General features: G+C 48.6%; 1 long non-coding RNA gene and 2 other non-coding genes across 3 annotated transcripts; 1 reads left to right on the top strand and 2 right to left on the bottom strand.

Annotated features, from left to right (window-relative positions):
- The first annotated feature begins 3,365 nt into the window (after positions 1-3,365).
- TRNAT-AGU lies at positions 3,366-3,439 on the top strand. Its single transcript has one exon. It is a non-coding gene; the product is annotated as a tRNA-Thr (tRNA).
- A 1,735-nt stretch (positions 3,440-5,174) lies between these two features.
- LOC120226739 lies at positions 5,175-8,324 on the bottom strand. The gene is made up of 3 exons (XR_005527088.1): positions 8,156-8,324; positions 7,569-7,834; positions 5,175-5,649 (listed from the first exon to the last, which is right to left on the bottom strand). It is a non-coding gene; the product is annotated as an uncharacterized LOC120226739 (long non-coding RNA).
- A 1,858-nt stretch (positions 8,325-10,182) lies between these two features.
- TRNAI-AAU lies at positions 10,183-10,256 on the bottom strand. Its single transcript has one exon. It is a non-coding gene; the product is annotated as a tRNA-Ile (tRNA).
- Positions 10,257-18,290: the final 8,034 nt, after the last annotated feature.

The raw sequence follows: 18,290 nt of genomic DNA, 5'->3' as shown, positions 1-18,290 counted from the left end.
AGAAACCCTAAAAGCTCAGGAGATTTTACCTCCCTTACACAACCTTTCTCTCCCCCGCCCCCCTTCCTCTGACCCAGTACAGGCCCGGCGGTCACCTGCGAACTCCGGGCTCCACTCTCCGAGCCTCAGTGAAAGTCAGGTCACGGTGAAGGCCACGAGGCCGAGGATGCTGTTTGTGGGAAATGTAATCCTGGGTGTTCCCTTGTGCTGCCCGAGGTCTTCTGTTTTCATTTCTGCTTAGAATCAAATGACAGTAGACCTTGACACTGATGGGCTTGGGACACTGAGGACTTGGGACGCTTATGCCGAATGCATGGTGGGCTAGGACAGTGACGCAAAGACCCCGCTGTGCCCCGTCACCCACTGCCTGGCAGGACGTCTGCCCCCAGCTCCTGTCGTCAGGTGCAGGCTCATAGGACACAGAAAAATAATCCAATAGCCTGAGAACACAATGAGACACTCATAGGTTTTCTGGAACCAGTAAGGGTTTCCAGTTCCTACTGAAAAGCACCGATTAGAAGACAAGGTTACGAGCCACAAGCAAGGGCTGGACCCGCACACGCTTTACGTCCAGAACCTCACCCGCTAGTCCGTCACAGCATCGTGGGGTTGCATCTTCCTCCCCTTTTCTTACAAGACCCAAAATACTTGCGTACACTTCAGGGAGCCTGCGACTGACCTCAGAGGCCACGAAACACAGGCACATGCTTACAAGAATATAAACAAAAAGCAAATCTTTGCAAGGTTATCTGATGGGAAATTCATAAAATATAATTCAAACAAGTGATTTATTAAAAGATATTCTTTACAGGGACGCCTGGGTGGCCCAGTCAGTTAAGCGCCTCACTCTTGATTTTGGCTCAGGTCCACGATCTCCTATTTGTGGGATCAAGCCGTGCGTCAGGCTCTGTGCTAACAGCACAGACGCTGCTTAGGATTCTCTCTCTCTCTCTTTCTCTCTCTCTCTCAAAACAAATAAACTTAAAAAAATAATAAAAACAAAATAAAATACATTCTTTCCATGCTATGACTTGTACCAGATGTTAGAGACATAACTAACATCTGGTTAACTAACATCTCCCCAAGTTTGCAGACATATGTTCTAACAGGAAAAACATAATTTCATTATATATAATTATATATTTTATTAAATACATAATTACATAAAAACGTGAAGCGGCTAAGATAAAGGAAACGTAGGATGCTAAATGAGCAGTGCACATCTTGGACACCCTTACCAAACCAAAACTCTATAACTGGAAGACACAATGCCAACAGATTGTCATATAAAAAACCAATACACTTATCTAGAAAACTAGATGGATCGATGTCTCAAATGTGAAAAAGAACATCTACACATTTTTTGTTTCTTAGAGAGAAGAACAGTTTTTAACTTAGTAACAGAGAAAGGCCCTTTAAGCATAACCTCAAAAGTGCACACCGTGGGGCGGGGGAAAGATAAAGCCTTAACGAAACCAAGGATCTGCCATCAGGTTCCTCCATCAACAGGTCAGCAGGTAACATCACGGTAGATGATACTGCAAGATCCCGAACTCACAGCAGCCTAATCGCCACAAGACGCAACACAGCCTGCACGTAACATGAAAGAAACATCAGCCTCGGTGAGAACATAGGCCGATGAGAAGGGTCAATGCCAATGGCCAACAAACAGATGAACAAATGCTCCAAATCTTTAGAAGACATAGCGGCAAATTTGGAAGAAACAACGATGAGACCCATCGCTCTGCACACACTAGATGACAAGCAGAAAGGGGGTCGTGCTGAGCGCAGAGACCAGGGAAAGGGCCGGGCGGCGGAGTGGGCACCGGAGCCGACGCGGGGAGCACTTACCATAGCGCCCCTGCACGCACATCCCAGTGAAATACGTCAAGGGGGTGGGTGAAAGGTGGCGTTATCCGGAATGGCGGGAGGGTGTGGGGGGCAGTGGAGGCAGCCGAAGTGAGTCCAGCACGGGGACGGCAGAGAGGAAACGGGGGGGACACCCACCGTGGGAATTTATACAGAATTGGAAGCAATGACTTCGGTGTGCACAGGACACCTCTGATGGACCTTAAAGTCATAATGGGTTTTAATATAATTTGTTGTCAAATTGGCTTACAAACTCATAATTCTTTTAAAAGGCATCAATATAGATAACACACCACTTATGTAAATGCATAATATATGTGCACAAAATGTCAGCTTTGCAAAAGCGACACACCAAAACGCTGCACCACAGACCAATGAGCTCATATAAGGAGAGGAATGATGCAGCGCTGGGGACACAGGGAAAGCATGATCTCCACGTGTCACAAGAAATGGCGGAACGGGGTAGGTACAGGCCAGACTGGCTGGGAAGAGCCGGGGAGCAGGGGGCGGTGTCCAGAGGAAAGCTGGGGCACAGAGACCCGTCTGTCCCTAGGAAATCTCCGAAGTGACTTCTCACCCCTGCAGGCTTGCCCTTTGTGGCTGCCAGCGACGCATGTGCCCTCATCACCCAGAATGCACGAAGCAGGTACCTAAACTCAGGGTGACGCTCCCATCTGCTCTCCATGCTAAGCTGCGAATATTCCGGCCACGGGAGCCACAGCCCCCGTCTGCTTTCCCCCACCTGGCGCAGAACTTGTAGGGGACAGGTCATGTGACTCTAAGATCCCCTGCCCCATGCCAAGCCCAGATCCCACAGCACCCCATGGGGTGTACCCCGATTTTCTCCTTCTCTGTATCCCCCCTCAGTTTTTCCCTCTTGACAAAGACAAAGATCAAGTCAGTTTTAACCCAGCGGGTCAATCAATGAATGAAACGAGACTGCGTCAGAATAAAGTTTCTTCCTGCAGGACTCCACACAGAGCAACAAGTGTGTTGGGGTCCAGACTCGCTTTGAAACAGAGGGCCAGACAGCGCCTGGCTTGGGCGGGGGGAGGGCACATTGTTTGAACTTGCTTTCTTTACCTCCATCCAGGATACAAATTCTGTAAGAAAAGAAAGTTTTGTCTATTTTTTGTTCACTGTTCTATCTCCAATGCCTAGAAAAGTACCTGACTGGTTAGTGACTCCACATTGCGGACAAACGAGTTCAAGGAGAAACAAAACTAAAATGTGTTGCAATAACAAACATGACCTCTAGATGGCGATAGTCACCACAAAATAGGACTTTAACCCTTTTTTTTTTTATTTGAAATTTTTTAAACCTTCCTTGAATTAAAGAATGCATTTTCTTCAAACGTTGAAGCTTCTGTTTAAGTACAAGCTCAGAAACACAGATATCTTCTCTTTGTCACACAATCAAGTAAATTTCTGACAAGTTGCTACAATTCACAGAAAATGGTATAAATATGATATAACTGAACATAAACTCAAAAAGGGGCTCTGTGGCTTAGCTGGTCAAAGCGCCTGTCTAGTAAACAGGAGATCCTGGGTTCGAATCCCAGCGGGGCCTTCTTTGTTTAGTTTTCTATTTTCAGTTCTGTAAGTTGCCCCTGAATATGTGGGAGATGCATTCGGGAATTTGTGCAGCAGGTAAAGCCTGCACTGAATTGTTACTCCAGGCGAGGAGAGTCTCTTCCCAGGTAAGTGCATCCCATTATGAGGGACTGGGATGAAGGGAAAATGAGGAAGATGTCTGTAGCTGATAGAAAGGGACGGGGCCCTGCAGTAGAGACGGAAGCCACGACTCACGCTGTGACCTGGAGGTTCAGTCCTGGATCTCGGAACCTGGGACGTCGTCGGCTAACTGAGGGAGTGTGGTTGTCCCCTGTCAGGCAGAGAATAAGCCGCGGCGTCTGGCTTGAGTCAGACTTCCACTCTGGCCACCGTGGTTTTGCCCGGGCCCAGGAGCTGCCACTTTTGTGCATCAGACGAGCCCTCGGGGCGGGGAGACTGGGGCTCACTCAGTGAGGGAAGGCACCACAGACAGACCGGCGCCTTCCGGAGCCTGTGGAGCCCCGGCCTAGCACTGGGCTTTTCCACTGTAGGTAAAGAGATCTCGAAGGTTCTGAGTGGGGCTCCCCAGGAGTCACTGGGTCTTCACCTAACGCAAGAGGCCCAGCACAGTGCCCGAAAGCCGGTTCACACCCGCAGCAACCCTCAGTCCATCTTTCTTTTATTCCTAGCAGTTCCCCTCTCCCAACTTCCAAAAGAATGTGGACAAAAAAGACGATCGAGGTGGCGGGTTAGGCCCCCCCCCCAATATGCTACGTGGGCACAAGGATTACTGTGAGCTGAAAGCAAGAGAGAATTAGGACAGAAGTTTACCGAGAGGTCCCTTCTCCCCTCTGCCGAGAAAGACAGAGGTTCACCCCCAGACAACCTGAGACCCCACAGCCTAGAAATGCAGTAACGACCTTTACTGACTGGCCTGCCGCTCTGCCCTTGGCCTGACACGCATTCCTTTGTTCCATGATTTCGCCACAAATCTGCTGTCCTTTGTTGGAGACACTGTATAAGCTGGACTTCTAAGCCACCGCGACAGGTACTCATTTTCCCTGGGTGCCCCCTGCCTACGCCGGAGGCAGACGTGTTCACAAACTTCGGTCGGCTTTTCTCTCTTGCTCATTACAGGGGTCTCAGCGAAGACCTCAGAAAGGCAGGGGGGAAGTCTCTTCCCCGCCTCCGTCCCAAGCCTCCAGCACCTTTAATTCTGCAGGATTCTCTGCTTGGAACCTAATCGAGTGAAGGCTGAAAAACACCTTGGGAATGTGTACATCACACATTCCAGTGCGATTCCTGCCCGTTCCCTTCCAGAACCTCAGGGAGGAACAGATGTGCCACCGGGTACCTGTCAGGAAGTGGCCCGGACAATCCTTGTGCGAAATAGGAAGTAAAACTCACAAACCAAGGGCCAAACTCTGCCCACGGGACGCTCTCCACACTCACTGCAGGTTTCAGGCCTTGCAGCCTGGCTGACGGACAAGGAAATGGAATCCTTGGGGCTCCTGGGTGGCTCAGTCAGTTGAGTGTCCAACTTCGGCTCAGGTCATGATCTCACGGTTCATGGGTTTGAGCCCTGCGTCGGGCTCTGTGCTGACGGCTCAGAGCCTGGAGCCTGTTTTGGATTCTGTGCCTCCCTCTCTCTCTGACCCTCCCCTGTTCATGCTGTCTCTCTCTCTCTCTCAGAAATAAATAAAACATAAAAATTTAAAAAAAAATGAAATGGAATCCTCCCCCCTCTCTCTTTTGCCACATTTAGGGAAGAAGGAAGAAGGAAGTCAGGAACAATGACAGAAAATGACACAGAAATGGTGCCAACATTTCAAGCTTCGCAAGATAACGGATTCAGCGAAGATTTTTTTCCTTCGAAGACTGACAGGAAACCTTCTTAGAAAGATAACGATTAGAACAAATCCAAGAAAGCAGAACAGACACATCAAAATAAACAAATAAAAAGGCCTCAAACAAAAGGAAAAACACTTCAAAATAAGAGTATCTGACTGGTTTACAAGCAGCGGCCTTGGTTTTTAAATAGATTTGTGAATCAAATCCTGAGATACGGCCTTTAATGATGTTGGTTCACACTCGGGAGCGGACAGAGCATTTCTCACCATGAGGATTCCATCGCTAGAGCATCCTGCTCCTCGTCTCATTCTTCAGTGTTCCAGACGGTTCCCCTGCGAGTGAGGTCACAAGCCAGGATCCCAAGGGCCCCTTACGCTGGAAAGATGCGGTTAGAAAACATTGTGAACAATTGGATAAATGATGTCTTGAAGGTTTAAGTATCTAAAATCCAAACTTAGGGGCGCCTGGGTGGCTTAGTCGGTTAAGCGTCCGACTTTCGCTTGGGCCAGGATCTCGCGGTTCGTGGGTTCGAGCCCCGCGTCGGGCTCTGTGCTGACTGCCAGCTCAGAGCCTGGAGCCTGTTTCAGTCTGTGACTCCCTCTCTCTCTGACCCTCCCCTGCTCACGCTGTCTCTCTCTCTCTCTCTCTCTCTCTCCTAAAATAAATAAAAAACATTTAAAAAAAAAAATCCAAACTTAGAGTGCTGTTCCATTACCAACACTTCCGACGCGCAGTTTTAAACATCTTAGCTACTGCCGCACTTGGAGACTACGCAAGCGAATGCAATCCATGTTGGTAACATCTCAGCTAAATACTGTGAGATCAGTTCTCACCTCGCAGACTTCTGAGGCCAGCACAGTGTCGAACTGTCCCAGGATATGGAAGAGCATCATGAAGGGCAAAATTCGAAAATTAATTTTATTTATCTTCACGTATAATACCTGAGTTTGAAAAGCCATGAAATGTATTAAAATCTGGGAAAGTCTGCTTCACTTTGATATGCTTGTTTCTTCGGTTTACTGCTTGTTGCCTTCGCCCATCATACGACCAGGTTCTTTCTGGTTTCCCCTGTGTAATCTTCTCCGATAGCAAATATTGTGTTTTTAGCAGAATAATCTTTGATAGTTTATGCCAACTGTGTCGTCTTTACTGAAGAAAACAAACGTTTCTTACACAGGAATGAGCTGAAGTCCTTTATGGTCATGTTACCTTCTGTGCTTAGTTTTGGATGTTTTATTGTAACTTTGAAACCACGAGCCATGTTATTTTCTACAGCAATCAGGATCTGATTCCTCTCCTAAGTGTTCAAATGTCTTGATACCTTTTAATTTTTACCTTCCCTAATTTAAATCCTAAATGTCAACGAAAGTTTCAAAACACCATTTCCACCTACACCTGTTGTTGAGACTTCCCAGAAGGTGCCTGGAAAATCCTAACGGTTTGCTCTTTCCCCCTTTGCAAAAAGAGAAGTTGAGGAGAAGCAGGGCTGTGTGATGCTATTATTGAGGAAATGCACAGCAAGAGCTGACCGTCGGGGGCGGGGGGGGGGGGGGCCGGGAGGAGGAAGACGGCGAAGGTCAGGAGGAGAGAGGCTTGGTCTTCCGTAAGTCAGATCTGCATGGGTGAAATGTTACCATAAATATTTCAGAAAGTGTACACCAAGCGGGAAATTCCTGGAGACTTAGCAACGCTCTTACTGTCCATGACATGTTCCGACCGACACAGCAGGCGCTGGTGCTGTTCTGCCCGCTACCAGACAGCGGAGGAGGGTGTAACCAGGCAGAACTTGAGCTAGTTTTGTAAATGTTAACTTGGTGGCAACTTTACTGCTTTAATTTGAATCTAGCATCTTGTGGGCTTCTGAATTTCCAATGGGGTTTACATCACTTACCTATGGAGTCTTATTATATAGAAACATGTAGAACTTACTTCAGACTTCCCACAACTCTGTTTCATATTGTTGATACATTCTTACCATGTGATTTGTGTATTCCTGGCATATTATGCCTCAGGATTATTATACGTCTGTTTCAAGACTTTTTCTCTGTGGAGATTGTGTTCATCCACTTCTACAAACCAGATGCAGTGTTTTCATTATGGTAAGTCATTATGTTGGCAGCTATCGTGTCTAAAACATATTTTGGATTGTCTTTGTCATCTTGTTTTTTGTATCATAGAAACAACCAAAACTCCTTCTTAGTGGCATTATCCTTGTTATGGATTCTTTCGCTTTTGAAAATCATAATAAATTAATTACGACCCCCTCAAATCTTCTGACATCCACATACAGTTACCTTGTTTTATGTCACATCCCTGAAAGCACTCGCCATCAGCTGCAGGCCAGAGTGCGCTTTACCTTCAACAAAGCACGGGCGTTTCAGCCCCGCAGGAGACTCTGCCGCCAGATGCACCTGCTTACAGACTCCCGATGCCTGGCTTCAACGTTAACACCACAACGGTCCTACTGAGCCTTGGTTTCCAGAACTCTGCCCCAGAAGCACACGGGTTCCTGAAACTGTGTCGGGGCGATGAAATGACTCTGCCAGCAGAAAGATGCTTCCTTTTCAACAGAAGAGAGAGAACACACTTTACTAAGCGTTAACATGTTTATGTGCAGAGACGGCAGCACAAAAGTGACGACAAAATATGACAAAATCTCACTCATTGTTTACAGCAAAGCTGAAGAAAGAATAGTAACTTCTGTGTACTTCCTTGAGAAGCAAGCGGCTGCAGCTGAGGAGAGTCTCCTGGAAACGTCAGGAGAGACCCCTGAGCTACTCCTGGGGGTGCACTGCTGCCTATCGAGAGGCTGTCTGGCCCACAACCTTAGGAACGCTCTACACTGTAAACACTGAAGACTGGACTTAGTCCACAGACATACTTGTCTCTCCTCTGAAGATTCCAGTGAGAATCAGATTCACTAGGTGTCCAAGAACACACTGCTCGGCCTGGGGCGGGGCTGGGGGGCAGAGAAGGGCACGTTTCCTATAGAAACAGAGAAAACCATTTTCTTTGACCCTGACACCTGTTAACTCAAGATCTAGTGATGGGGCACCTGGGTGGCTCAGTCAGTTAAGCGGCTGACTTCTGCTCAGGTCATGATCTCCCAGTTTGTGAGTTCAAGCCCTGCACCGGGCTCCATGCTGACAGCACAGAGCCTGCTTGGAATTCTCTCTGCCCTTCCCCTGCTTGTACACTTTCTCAAGATAAGTAAATTAGAAGGGAAAAAAAAAACAACGATGTAGTAGAATAAGAACTACATGGGACTGACTGAGGGCTAACTGCTAATTTTGTCTGGAACAGGAAGCTGCTACAGGGTCCGCCTTCTAGATCCACAAAGAAGCCCTTTCTCTTCCCTCTTAAGGATCCACGCTGTGAGTTGTAACAATTTAAGTAGACTTCACTTTTGTGAACTGAAACCGTTGAAAACACCCTATTGTCTAACAACATGCTCATTTTCATATCGGACTCATCGTTTTACCTTTTTCTGAAATCACCTTTGAACAAACCTATCCATGATGTCCTTTGATCAACGGTGTGCTCTGGCGCCCCCGCGTCGCCACCATTCGAAACGCCCTACGGCCCCACAGAGAGGGTGTTTGCTCACGGCGTCACGGAACACGGCGGCTGCCCTCCTCTCCAGCCCTGCCCGCGCACCTCCGGCGTCAGGGCACAATCCGCCACCCGCCTGCGGCTGGACCTGGCGCACCGAAGCAGGCTCCGCGTCCGCATCCTCCGGAGCAGCGCCAGCCCTGGGCCGCTGGGACGCGCTGCGAGGGGCTGCTCCAGGACCCAGCAGGGTGCAAGGCAGTGTGCACAGTGCGACCCTTCATGTCACCTTGAAGGAAAACGCACACTGGGATTTACAGCTGCGGGGAGAATGCACGAGGAAGCGAGGAGATCGCACCTCCACAGGGGACAGCGGTGCAGGCGGCAGAGGGGGGGGCAGCGCCGGAGGAGGGGCCCTGTAGCTACCGACCACGTGCAGGTACTACCTTACCGGAGCGAGGCAGAAGCAGGCGGCGCCCCAGGCTCGCAGCAGGTGTAGAAGGGCCGGGCTCAGACCTCCGTCTGCAGGCAGGCTGCGGGCGGGTGGCCCCTTCCTCCCCGAGGTCAGCATCGACCTGTGAGTCCTGGTACTTCAGATCTGTGGGTGCAGTGTTTAATAGACAATGAACACTGAATATTCTTTATTGGCCTTTTAAAACAGGTTTTTCAGCCTTTAACTGTTGTTGACCTAGAGGACGCAGCACGGACCACACAGAAGATTCCTGCTTTCTGGGATTCATTGAGCATCTCCTACGTCCCCTGCCCCACGCTCGAGGCCCTGCTTACGTTACTGTGCAATCAGTAGGGCTAATGTCACTTTCGTGGCTGCCCCGTACTCAGCAGCGGGGAAGCGCGGAGCACGGGGGCAGCTGGCCGAGCAGAGCGAGCGGCGAGGGGCAGCAGGTGGAAGAACTCCAGGGAAGGAAATGGCGGGCGCTAGGACCCGGGGCAAGACCTCCGGAAGAGGACGGGGCTGGCGTTAGGACCCGGGGCGGCCCGAGGCTTCCCGCGCGCCCGCTGAGCATGCGCGGCCAGGACCGGGTCCCGGCTCTTCCGGGAACTCGGGCGCCCCCCCCCTCACCTGCCGGGCGGAGGGAGCGCGCGCGGCGGCGAGCGCCCCCGGGAGCCCGGCTGCCGCAGCGCAGGGTCTCCCGCGGGGCTCAGGCGCTCTGACCGTCCCCTCCCCCCGTTTCCTTTACAAGCCTTCCGCCCGGACTCTCGGACGCCATTGCTTCTTTCACAAAAGCAAGGCTTCCCGAAGCCCCGCCCGGCAGTGGTGACGTAGGGCTCTGTAACCGGGTGTAAGGCTGCAGAGTCCACGTGACGGGTTGGCTGCAAAAGGAAAAGCAGCGCACTCTGTGGCCCGTACGGGGATCGAACCCGCGACCTTGGCGTTATTAGCACCACGCTCTAACCAACTGAGCTAACCGGCCCGCGCTGGCCCGGCCGCTTTACTTACGCTCTTTAAAGTCAACACGAAACAGAGGCGACGCGCACCTTTTCCTGCAGAAGGTTTGTTTCTTCTCTAAGGAAACAGAAGAGACGTCCCAGGGCCGACACGGCGGAGCCGGGCTTCTTCCCGGGGAAACTCAGTCCTCCCCAGACCGCGCCGCACGGGGCTCCCTCTCTCCTACCCAGCCCGGGCGGGGCCGACCGCGGGGCCGCCGCCGCGCAGCGCACGCTCCCGGCTCCCGGGGGCCGCTGGGGCGGGGCGGCTCCGCCCGGACGCCGGGGGCCCGGGACCCCGCACCCGGGGCCGCGCGGCCGCGAGTCTGGAGTGCAGTGCGGCTCCCGGGCCGCGTGGTGGCGCCCGAGGCCGGGCTGGCGTCGGCGGGGAGGCCTGTGGGCACCGCCCCTCGCCGGAGCCCCGGGCCCCTCTCCATCCCCAGGGAACTCAGACACCCCCGATCCGTGGCAAAAGAGGTCGAGACCAGGGCGCGTTCGCAGCCTGGGCTGCTGTCTGGGCCTGAGAGAGCGGGGGCGCTCGGCCCGGGCGGGTCGACGACGAGAAGGGAGGCGGGAACCCTCTGTGCCGCGAAGCCGCGCCTCCCAGCGCGTCGCGACCCACCTGCCGGCAGGTGTCAGGGGCCGCGCAGCCGCAGACCCACCCTCTGCGCGTCCTTTCTCGGTCGGCCCCTACGCCCTCCCGTCTCTCTTCTCACTTTGTTGCTTCTCAAGTTCATTGACCCACTTTATGCACACAGGTATCTGAGTCCTCGAAAGGCACGGTTTCTTTTTTTCTATTTGAGAAAGGAGAGCTGTAATCTTTCAACAAGGCGGATCAACTATTTACTTACCTTCCATCATGCAATTTATAAATTTCGTTTTTAATTTAAAAATAAAAGCTGTAAGGCCATGCTCCTTATCTTTAGCACATTCCTTTAACTTTGAGTCCGCGTCCTCCACACCGACTGGTAAGTTGTCTTCATTTGCTTTGTCCTGTTGTAAAAATTCAGTGGACGTTGAACTGAAAAACCAGGAGTTTTTGCTCTTCGTGGTCCCTTCTCTTCTCTTCGTGCTTTAGTACCGCACCACTGGCTTTCCAAACCCTGAGATCTCGCTCTCTCTCTCTGTCTCTGTCTCTCTCTGTCTCTGTCTCTGTCTCTCTCTCCCTAATGGCCAGGGTGTCAGCTGTTTGGATTGCTGGCATGTCTTTGCTCTCCAGCCTCCCCTAGGCTGTTTTTTTGGCTGGGAGGCCTCTCTCCTTCCAGAGAGCCTTGGAGAGCTTTCTCTCGGCTCTCACCCTGGCTCTTGGCAGTTTAAAACAAAGTGCCTTGGCTCGGTCCCCTTAGCTTCCTGCCCTGCTCGCTGGCTTTAGAGGCTTTCCCCGGGGGAGAGGGGTGGGGGGCGCCTCAGTGGGTATTTCTCTCCACTTTCTAGCCTTTTCCCTCGCCCCCTTTCTGGCTTGCTCTCCCACAGCAGAGACGGTGGCTGTGGTTTTGGCTACGTGGGATTCTCTGCTTCGGTCAGGCAGGCTCGCCAGCAGACTTTAAAACTCTCTTAGAGTTTCTTCAGTCTCTCCCCAGTGGGGTCTTCACAGTTTTCGCTTCCTTCGCTCCTCGGCCCGTCTGCCAGGGATAAGGGCAATGAGAGGTCTTTCTGGAGTTCAGTCTCCTTAGGTGCTTTTGTAACCTCCACTCCCTGGTGTGTTCAGAAAACCTCGTTCTGAAGTTTATGGGCTTGCTGTAATCAGCAGGCTGAGAGGGAGACACAGCTGCACTTTGCACAGCGTAACCAAATTTTCCAGATTCCTGTGCCAAAATTGCTTTTGTCATCCCTGAAACGAGTCCCTTTAAAATATATATGGCAACAGCCTAGCCACTCTCACTAAAGAAACTAACCATGTGAGGGCCTACATTGTGTCACGTGATTGCGTGTTGTTTCAAGTAAACTTTCCATCACACCTCGTTTATTCAATTGATATTAAGAGACAGTCATGATTGTTCTTATATTGAAGTTGGGAAAATTAGAAATAACAATAATAATAATAATAATAATAAATGCTGCCATGGAAATGTCCAGAAGGGAAGTGGCTGACCACTTACAGGTGCATTATGCAGCGCATAATGGCCCAAAGACACACATGGTCCCTCCCCCCACCTCCCAGAGCGTAAAGTCTAACAGCACCCATGGTATATGATTAGTTGTCTAAGTGCAGGCACGGTCTTTTCCACATAGGCAGTATCTTTGTTTTACCTTAAGACGGATCTTCTCTTGTTCTTCAGGTCTGATGCTGATGTCTTTTCTGTGCAAACGATCAGGACAGGCTAGTGGCACTGCCCGATGAAAGCACTTAAACTATGCGTCATGGAAAACTTTCATATTCCGGGTTCATAGCACATCAGAATAAACAGAATGTCCTGTGTTAGAGGCCTTCTCCCTTTCTTTCTGTAATTTTGGAGGGTAGATCACCAGCAACGTTGAAGATTAGCTTGCCAGCGCACACTGTGGAATGCTCAAGTTTAGAAGTCAAGCAATGGAGAAAAATGTGAACCTTTAAGTCAACCAGGAAGTAAGGACTCTGAGGTCAGGAGATGACAGTGAGGTCTTCTGTAGAGAAATGCTAACATGAAGGGCTGGTCTATGTAAAAGTTTGTACAAAAAAATCACTCCAAGTGTGGCCTCAGGAGAGTATCTTAAATTCAGTCTTGGAAACCGTGGAGTGCAGAATTTTCCTTCTGTAACCACTAATAAATTGTGGAGAGCAGTGGAGTCTGAATGCAGGCATCAAAACAAGTTGAGGGGCCCCTGAGCGGCCCAGTCGGTTAAGCACCCGACTCTTGATTTTGGCTCAAGTCATGATCTCGCAGTTTGTGAGTTCGAGCCCCCCATCAGGCTATGCGCAGTCAGCTTGGGATTCTCTCTCTCCCTCCCTCTCTCTGTCTCTCCTTTCAAAAATAAATAAATAACTTTAAAAAGAAAACAAAAACAAGCTGAGTGGGATGTAAGATTTGGCATTTGGTCTCACTGCATATTTGTCATTTGGGTCAAGTGACAGAAGTTCGCTGGTCCCCGTGCAGCACCATTCTGCTTCTCCGTCATCTCCTTGACTTCTGTTTCCTCTTATCACCATCAGAGCACCCGCAATACCTACAAAAAGTTGCTGCTCAACCAATTTTTGAAAACGGGACTATGAATGGCCAATTTCTTCTTTCAATCTCAAGTGAGGAAATAGAACACGTATTCAAATTAGTTTTATGCAATATTTCTAGTGTGTCTTCACTTGGTTTCAATTGGCTTAACTTAAATTCCCACAAATGTGAGCATTGATCTCTAAGGAACGTGAGAACAATAAGAAAAGGAAACAAATCTGGTATAATGTATATAAACTGACTACTCCCATTAGGATTCTCTCGTGTGAACTAATCTCTCTGAAGCCATGGGGTGGGGCAGGGAAAGCTTAAGTTGTTTTTAATAAAAGTTGAACGTGTCATGCTGCTTCCCATCATTCCTCCAAAGCTCACACAAAAGTCATGTGAAGGCATTTTGAGCAATAAGTCAAAGAACTCTGTATCTGAAATGATCATTTCGGGACAGCAAATGAGTACTCATGTTTTGTTTATTTGTTGCTGGATCCTGGTACCCAGACGTGACAAATGTTGTCAGTGACATGACCTAACACTACAAAGCGTAGTGACTTTGAGCGAAGGAGGGAAGGAGGACTCACAGGTTGGTTGTGAGTGAAGACAGGGCAGCCCAGTCTCGGGCAGAGGAATGAGGGAAGGAATTCATAAGGGGTTATCAAGAGTAACGGTGGGACCGGACGTGGCCTGGTTGTGAAAGCTGCTGCACATTAGATTCTGGTTATTGGGAAAGTTTCACCCAGGAAGTAACCAGATGACGTCTTGAAGGAAAGAGATCACTTGGCAACACCAAGCAGATGAGAAGAGAAAACACTTAATAAAAGACTAAGAGCAAATGAAACAATATAAAACATGTTTTGAGATCTGAAAGTGTTAAATCTTAAGCTTTTTAATTAAGTTTTTAAATTTTGAGATCAATGTGGATTCATATACAGTTGTAAGAAATAATAGTGTTCCCATGTGCCCTTTATAGTTTTCCCCAACAGTAACATCTTGCAAAACAGTATTACAACCAGCATATTGACATTCAAACAGTCAAGATCCACAACATTTCCAACGTCCCAAGGATTCCTCAAATTGCCCTTTTATAACTATATTTACTTCCTGCCTGCCTGCAGCCCCTCCTTAACCACAGGCAACCACTAATCTATTCCCCATTTCTGTAGTTTTACCATTTCAAGAATATTCTATAAATGAAGCCATATAGTATGTAGCCTTTGGGAATTTTTTTTTTCACTCCAAAATTCTCTGCAGACTTATCCAGATTCTTACAGGTATCAGTAGTTGGTTCCTTTTTATTGCTGAGTCATATTCCATGGTATCGATATTTAATCATTCACTCCTTGAAGGACATCTGGATTTTTTCTGGGTTTTGGCTATTCTGAATAAAGTCGGTGTAAACATTCACACATGACTGAAAGAGAGAAAAAATAATTTTCCCTCTACCCTTTTCAGTTCTTGGCTGAGGCCCTTCCACCACCCCTTAGAAAAGACAGATTAACAAAAGTAAAAGAAACAGAAGTTTAATAACATATATACCTCTTGTATACAATGGAGACATCCAGGAAAACCATGTCACCACCACGTATACAGAAGACATACGTATTATTAAACTTCTACTCCTTTTTCTCTTGACAGTTTGTCCTTTATTGCAGGGAGGTCTCAGCCAAGAATCTAGAATGGTAGAGGGAAAATTACTTTTTCTCCCCTACACAGTTAATTGTGTGGACATAAGTCTTCATTTCTCTAGCATGAACGCCAAGGAAAGCAATTGTTGGTCACATGGTGATTTTATTAGTTTCTAAATAGTTGCCAATGTATTTCCAGAGTGGCTGAATTACAGTCCCGCCTGCAATTATGGTGTATCGGTTCACTGGGGCTGCTGTAAGGGCCATTCCTGTTGTTCTGTCTTCCAGTTCACTCATTCTTTCCTCTGTCCTTTGCATTCTGCCATTGAGCCCAAGCTCTGAGATCTTTATTTTGATTATTGAAGTTTTCAATTCTAAAATTATCATTTTGTATTCCTTTCATTTTTTTCCCTGATGCTTTCTAATTTTTGGCTGAAGCTTTCTATTTTTCATTTCTTTCAAGCGTGTTCATAATTGTTCATTGAAGCATTTTTCGGGTGGCTGCTTTAAAATCTCTGTCCCATAATCCTCATATCCCTTACATCCTGTTATTGGGCTCACTCTGTTGATTGTCTTTTGTACAGTTTGAGATTTTTCCAGTTTTTGGTTTGACAAGTGATTTTTCAACTGATATCTGGACATTATGTGCTTTGTGTTATGGGACTCTGGCTCTTATTTAAACTCTCTGTTTTAGTTGGTTTTCACTATCCCATGGGAAGTTGGGGCGAACCTGTGTTCATTACTGCCAGGCGGGCACTCCAGAAGTCCAGGACCCCCTACTCAGCCTCCACTGACACCACGCTGTGGGGGGCGGGGATCTTATTTCTGCTGGCAGGGGGAGAGAATTTGGCTGCCACGTGGTTTCCACTGGCCCAGAGATGGATGAGGCAGGACCCAGTTACCACTGGGCAATGACGAAAGTCCTGTTCTTCACAAGGCTCCTCTAACGCCACCCCAGCAGGCAGGAAGAGGGAGGGACACTGCTGGGTGGGGGCACATGTCCTGGCTTCCTGCTTCGCCTTTGCTGCCCCAGACAGTGGTAAGGCTACAGTTGTATGTGGTGTGTGGCTAGAGGTCAGCAGTTATTGCCCACAAGTGTTATGTCTTGCGAGGCTGTCCCTTTGGTGGCATTTTGGCTAGAGAGAGCAGATTTTCTTAGAATTTTCTGTATGTGCCCACTGGCATTTCAGGCTTCCAGCTTATTTAGCTCCAAGTCTAGGACGCATGAGGCAGAAATAGGGAATCTGCCATCATGTCATTCCTCTGGCCTCAGGGTGCCTAGCTAGTGTCCTTCCTTTCTCCACCTTTCAGATTCTTGTGTTCATTTTACACATAATGTCCCGAAGGGTTAGTTACACTCAGCAACTACAGGACACAGATAAGTGCATCTTCCCAGAAACTCTGATAAACTTTTATATTATTATTTATATTAATAGACTACAATAAAATACATACTTTATATACAATTCATAACATAGCACATTGCTATTTATTCTTACTATACACGTACTATGCTTCTATTATCCTACACTGACTTACTTTGTTTGCCTATATCCTGTGAAAGCAAACATGAGGCTTGTGCAGCAGAGATTAACATTATTATTGTTAACTGCAATAATCCCTTAGTCTTCTCCTCTCTGTCTGTGCACCTTAGATTTTCTAGGTCTTCTGTACCTTTGAGAATATGAATATTCCACAGACCCCTTCCCAAGCTGCCTTCCACGAAGACCCCAGGGCAGGGTAACCACTTCCAAATGCCCAATGAGGGGACAGAGGTTGCTGTGCTCCCCCCACCACCAGAGACTCCCCCCATCCTCCCCACCACCAGAGACTCCCCCCATCCTCCCCACCACCAGAGACTCCCCCCACCCCCCCACCACCAGAGACTCCCCACCCCCCCACCACCAGAGACTCCCCATCACCCCCACCACCAGAGACTCCCCCATCCCCCCCACCGTCAGAGATTCCCCACCCCCACCACCACCAGAGACTCCCCCCACCCCACCCCCACCACCAGAGACTCCTTGCTCCTTGTTGCTGCTCCTCGACTGGCACCTTGGACTGTTAACTGCCCTGTGCTGCTGAGGACGCCCCTTATTTGCATGGACACGGGGACCACGACCACCTCGCCAATGACCACTTGGATCGGAGCTGCTGTGGGGCTGCAGCAGGTGCCATTATGGACTCCTGAAGAGTTAAATACTTTAAAATACAAACTGGTAGGCTGGTCAGGTTTCTCCAGAGAAACAGTACCAGGGGGGATGTTTACATATGTAGAAAGAGATTCACCGTAAGGAACCAGCTCACGTGCTTGTGGCAGCTCAGCAAGTCCAAAACCTGATGGGGGAGCTGACGGCCGGCTGGCCGAGAGACCCAGGATGGGCTGCACTTTGAGCCCCAAGGCATCTCTGCTGGCAAATCCGGAAGTTCTGATGTTGCAGATGAAATCCGAAGGCAGCGTGGCGTCAAAATTCCCTCTCATCCACTGAAGATCAGCCCTTGTTTCTATTTAAGACTTCACTTTATTGTATGAAACTCACTTGCATTATGGAGGACAATCTGCCTTATTCAAAGCCCACCGTTTAAATGTAAACCCCATCCAAAAGCATCCTCACTGAAACGACCAGAATAATGCTTGACCAATTTGTGGGCATTCAAGTTGACTTGAATGAATGGCCCATTCAACTTGAAACATAAAAATTAATGATCACAACCAGTCAATATTTTTATCCTCCCAAACGATCAGTAAACAAAGCCAAGACACTCAGAGATATAGATCTTTGCTAACGTGTTTCTCCTTGAATGAAATATGATTTTTCCCTCCCGCGCTCAGTAATTTTTTTGTGTATGAAAACAGTTCCTCTTCCCCGTGCTGTTGGACTGACCATTCAGAATGGCCCATATCACTTGTAACCTCATGATCTGTTGCCCAGATAAAAGTTAGGCTTCGTTCATCGATCTGCATATTCAGCTGAGGACACAAATGTAAATTTTGGCAAATTCAGCTAACAAATTTCTTACCAGAGAAAATGAAAAGACGATGAAAAAGAAAGTGAAAACCTGGTAAATGTTGTTGCATCCCATACACACGTCTCACGTTAACAGGGGTGCGGTTTATCCATCTGTGATAGTGAAGCCTTCATCCTTCAGGGGTTTGCTCACTTTTCAGTTTCTCAGAATTTGCAGACACAATGTGATTTTTTGACTATGGAAATTTTTGACATGGAGATGATATGATGTGACATGATATGATAGA

This window comes from Hyaena hyaena, unplaced genomic scaffold, assembly GCF_003009895.1.
Source record: "Hyaena hyaena isolate Hyena2069 unplaced genomic scaffold, ASM300989v1 scaffold_1826, whole genome shotgun sequence".
Classification (NCBI taxonomy): Eukaryota; Metazoa; Chordata; class Mammalia; order Carnivora; family Hyaenidae; genus Hyaena; species Hyaena hyaena.
The sequence above is the reverse complement of the archived record's forward strand: the minus strand, read 5'-3'. Positions and strand labels throughout refer to the sequence as shown.